This window comes from Rhinopithecus bieti, unplaced genomic scaffold (assembly GCF_001698545.2).
Source record: "Rhinopithecus bieti isolate Rb0 unplaced genomic scaffold, ASM169854v2 scaffold_84002, whole genome shotgun sequence".
Classification (NCBI taxonomy): Eukaryota; Metazoa; Chordata; class Mammalia; order Primates; family Cercopithecidae; genus Rhinopithecus; species Rhinopithecus bieti.
The window spans coordinates 2,678,597-2,683,574 of NW_016841755.1; the positions used below are offsets into that span (position 1 = coordinate 2,678,597).

The 4,978-nt window shown below is 46.1% G+C and overlaps 1 long non-coding RNA gene and 2 pseudogenes across 2 annotated transcripts in view; all 3 read left to right on the forward strand.

Annotated features, from left to right (window-relative positions):
* Positions 1–385, forward strand: part of LOC108525062 (10 kDa heat shock protein, mitochondrial pseudogene) — a 4,448-nt pseudogene extending 4,063 nt beyond the window's left edge.
* Positions 1–4,978, forward strand: part of LOC108525063 (uncharacterized) — a 27,739-nt gene that overhangs the window by 5,309 nt on the left and 17,452 nt on the right. The gene's annotated exons all lie outside the window — the stretch shown is intronic.
* Positions 7–338, forward strand: LOC108525061 (10 kDa heat shock protein, mitochondrial pseudogene; annotated as a pseudogene). The gene has a single exon (XR_001884209.1). The product of XR_001884209.1 is annotated as a 10 kDa heat shock protein, mitochondrial pseudogene (transcript).

Sequence of the window (4,978 nt, forward strand, 5' to 3'; positions counted from 1 at the left end):
CAGAGTACGAGTCTGAGGCGGAGGGAGTCATGGCAGGACAAGCGTTTAGAAAGTTTCTTCCACTCTTTGACCGAGTATTGGTTGAAAGGAGTGCTGCTGAAACTGTAACCAAAGGAGGCATTATGCTTCCAGAAAAATCTCAAGGAAAAGTATTGCAAGCAACAGTAGTCGCTGTTGGATCGGGTTCTAAAGGAAAGGGTGGAGAGATTCCACCAGTTAGCCTGAAAGTTGGAGATAAAGTTCTTCTCCCAGAATACGGAGGCACCAAAGTAGTTCTGGATGACAAGGATTCTTTCCTATTTAGAGATGGTGACATTCTTGGAGAGTACGTAGACTGAAATAAGTCACTATTGAAATGGCATCAACATGAAGCTGCCCATTCCACTGAAGTTCTGAAATCTTTCATCATGTCAATAATTTCCATTTTTTATAATAAACTAATAATAACTAATGACAAAAAAAAAAGGAAAAAGTACCTTCTAAATTTGCAGCAAGAGGCAGGAGCAATCTTAAAAAGGGGGTTTGAGAAGCCAGCAGACCACCCTTAGGTGGTCTAGGGATCCCTTCCTGCCACAGTAGAAGCCTGAATTTTCAGATTTTCTCCAAGTGTAAAGATAAAAAAGTAAAACAGTTCAAAATTAAGTTGATATTATTTAAACACTTCATTATATACTCTGGTTTCTCTTCTGATTGCATAAAACCAAAGGGAAGCTCTCTGCCTTCTAGAAATGAGTTTGTCCAAAGGAATTTCTAGCCTTGAATTTGTACCAAAAAAAAAAAACCCTACAAACATATGAGTGATCAGTTGGCCCTGTTGGGGTCTTTCTGGTTGGAAGATGAATAAGGAAAGGCACATCTGACATTTCATTTCACTGACATTTTATTTTGTTCTCAGTCTTTTTTCCTCTGTTTCCTCAAGTACATTTTCTGCTATGATGCTGCAAACGGGCACCAGCGTGAGTCAGACCCATTTAAGACTGTTGAGCCTCACAGGTTTAGCAATTTAATTACGTGTTTTGTGGGATTTGCAAGCAGCGTGCAATCTCCCCGCATGCGTCAGGTCCACACATGGCAGTGTCCCTTGTCTCTCTCTGGGTTTGTTTGGTGGTACATCAGGCCAGTCTCTGGAAGCCTGGAATTAAGGATGCAAGCATGTTCATGCGCGTGGTGTAGGATGGATGGGGAAGGAAATTGCAGGAGACCTTCCGCTCCCTCCTCCACCTGGGGCTGGGCCGTGAAAACGTGAGTGGGATACGGTGAGGGTTTGTTGCGTGTGTTTGTTTTGTGAACATGTTGATTAAGGGTGCTGGCCAATCATACAGAAAGAAACATCTGGCAGGCACTTGGAAATGTGGAATGGGTGTTCAGGGCAAAGGGCCATCAGTTCACCAAGTCAACAGATGCTGATCTTCACAGCAGTCTCTGCAACAAGATGCTGTTCCAGATGCCAGAGAAATTGCAGGAAGCAAACAAGTGCTTGGGGCTCAGTTTCTAGAGGGGGAGGGACCCCTGCAGAGGGACCAAGGCATCTGTCAGCCATGAGGTGCTAAGAGGTAGGAGGAAGCGCATGCAGAGGGGCAGGGAGTCAGGAAAGGTGGAAGGGAGATGGGAAGAGCACTGGAACAGGGGGAGGGCCCGAGGCTGCTGGGGCAAGAGGGCTTAGAGCAAGGACACCTGTGCTGCTGCGGTCCCAAGAGCCGTGGTGACCGGTGCACAGTGTCGTGATGATACTAAGAACTGCTGCATTGTGAACTTTAAAGTGGTGAATGTTATGGTATGTGAATTGTATCTCAACACAAAAAAGTGATTCATCACAAAATGGTTGAAAGCAGTTTAAAAATATTGAGTGAAGTAAATTTAAAAATTAAAACCTCTTGATTCCTTCACCAACTACACCTTCCTACTTTCCAAAGGGAAACCATGTTACCACTGTGCAGAAACCTTCTAGGACCCAAGTATATATGTGAGTATCTTTTTTTCTTTTTGGCAAAAACAGGACCAAACTTTAAGTGGTGTTTTGCAGCTCGCTTTGTTTATGGGGCAATAAACATTTCCATGTCAATTTAAGTGCCTTCGTTAAAGAAGTGCCTGGTATCCCCTTGTCTGGCAGTCCTGTCCTTCACTTCAGCAGTCCTTTATCAATGGACACTTAAATGTTTCCAAAATGTTGCCATTAGACTCTGGACTGAATATGCTTGTGCTGGCATCTCTGTAAACTGATGCAAGCATCTGTGTTGCATGAATTCCTGGAAGTAAAACTGATGGGCCAAAGGACATGTGTGTTTTAGATCTTGATAAATATTGCCAAATGGCTTTCCAAAAACTGTTCCTAATGGACAGGGTCCCAGCGGTCAGCTTGAGCTAGGATGGCTGTATTTTCATTTGGATATAAACTGTGATTCTGATAACAAGGTTTTTGATCAAAGAATCCTGCTTTAAAAAAAAAAAAAAAAAAAAAAAAAAAGAAAAATAAGCCTGGCGCAGTGGCTCACGCCTGTAATCCCAGCACTTTGGGAGGCCGAGGAGGGTGGATCACCTGAGGTCAGGAGTTCAAGAGCAACCTGGCCAACATGGTGAAACCCCATCTCTACTAAAAATACAAAAATTAGCCCGGTGTGGTGGTGCACGCCTGTAATCCTAGCTACACAGGAGGCTGAGGCAGAAGAATCGCTTGAACCTGGGAGGTGGAACTTGCAGTGAACTGAGATCGTGCCACTGCACTACAGCCTGGGCAACAGAGCGAGACTCCATCTAAAAAAGAAAAAAAAAATTTTAAAGTTTAAATAATAATAATAATAAGAAGAAGAAGAAGAAGAAGAGGAAGAGGAAGAGGAAGAGGAAGAAGAAGAAGAAGAAGAAGAAGAAGAAGAAGAAGAAGAAGAAGAAGAAGAAGAAGAAGAAAAAAGATAACATGTTTGGAAACCATTAACAGGTTCTTCTAAAGCCATGTTCCCTCTCCCTTCCAGAGTACCATTTAACCCTGCTGTGGCCTCCAAATGGCACCCATTGAGCTTCACACCAGCGTTCACACCTGTGTAGCCCCATTTCACACCTAACAGAGAGGATCTGTGTTACCATAGGTAATGCAGAATGATGGTATTAAGGACATTGCAGCTTCCGCCTTGGGTCATCTGATCTCCCATTCTGGAGTGAGATAGCACTGTGTCCTGAGGGCAGAGGGGCAGCCCTTTGAGACCCCAGGTGAGGTGGAGCCGGCCTGGAAGTCACCCTCAGGCCCTCAGCCTGACCCACACCATGCCTGTGGTCTCCTGGGAGACCCTGAGCCAGCACCACCCCACTGAGGTGCTCCTGAATCCCAGCCCGCAGAAACTGTGTGAGATAACCTGTGTTGATTGTTGTCTAAGCTGTAAAGGTTGGGTGAGTATTATGCAACAATGGATAACAGTAGACCTGGACTTGTGTGGTTTGGGGTCCTAGATGCTAAAAATCTGGTTTTATACTTGGATTTAAACCCACCTCTGCCTCTGCCCCGTCGGAGGTACCTGGCATTTCCTCCCGGGTTAGGACACCCAGCCCCAGGCATCTCCTCTCATGACCTCTACCAAAGTGGTGACAGTTCAGATGAAGGTCCTTGGTACGGACAGGAGTTGTGAGGGCGGACAGAGGGACTCGGTGATTGAATACTAAACCCAAATTTAAAATAAACGTGGGTCATTTGGTCCTATAATTGCTTGAAAAAGCAATTATGTATAACGGCAGAAGGTTTCAGCTGGATGTCAGATTATACGGATCTAAGAGTCAGTAGGAGGCAAGAAGAAGAAGAACTATTCCTTTCAATGTGATGGTGGGAAGCGAAAACAGAGGGCTCTTTTTTATTGTTTCTTGGTTGGGTTGTTTATTAAGGCATGGAGAGGTGAGCTTGTGTTGTGGGAATAAAAAAAGGGATTCGTAGGAGGAGATTAAAAATGTAATCGAGAGAGGGTCATGGGTGGAGAGGGGTGCAGAAAGACCGGGGTCAACTTGACTCCTGTGGTTTCCCTGAACTCTGCCTCATTCTGGAGAGAACGGGGGATAACTGGCGTCTCAGTGGGACTGCGGAGTCCACAGGTGCCGAACGAGGTGCTTGTCCAGCTGAGGTGGGTCTTCCTGGAGTTGGAAGCATGGATGTGCGGGAACCCCGGGAACCCCTGTCACAAAGGCTGGCAATTCCACCTGAGAGCCAACTCGAGAAGTGGCCACCAGAAACCTGTGATGATGAGCCTGTGGCTCTCCTTTTGCCCGGTGCACCCCAAGTGTGGGGACTGTACTTGGCACACACACAATGGGCATTTAATGCACATTGAATGGATGACGTTTGAATGCGGTCACTCAGAGTTGGTGATTACCGAAGTCAGAATGGAGGGAGGTCAAGGGGCCCTGGCGTGAGGGAGGAAGGAAGAACCTCATGGCAATGGCCGAACTGGGAATCCAGAGGTAAACTGATCCAGCATGGGGGAGGCAGGCTTAGGATCTGGAGATGGTGTGTAATAAGAGTAGCAGGGCCTGAGAGGGAGGCAGCAGGAATGTGGCTGGAGGAGCCTCCAGGAGCCCTCTGCCAGGGTCGTGAGAATCCATGGGCTGGGGCCAGGGAGAGGAGAGGTCGAGGCTGGGACCACGGTGTCCTCTTCTTAATAAAAAGTTGATGCATTTTGTTTCCTCTTGAAGGCCTCCGAGTCCCCACAAATCCCTGCCTTGTTCACAACAGTCAGGGTTTTGTGCTTCTCTCTGAAATAAAACTTTTATCTTAAAAAAAGAAAAGAAAATGTATCCAATATAGTGTATCATAATCACAGTATTGGGAACTTTCCCGACTCCGGTGGGAAGGAGGAGGAAGTCGTGGGCTCACTGGGGCACGGGAAAAAATACCAGAGAAGTTCACTCCTAATTTTGTTTCTCTCCTCTTCTGGGTTTCTGTTTTAATGGATTGAAAATACACAGGAAATGTAATGCAAAACTTGGCTTTGATTCCGCCCCCCCC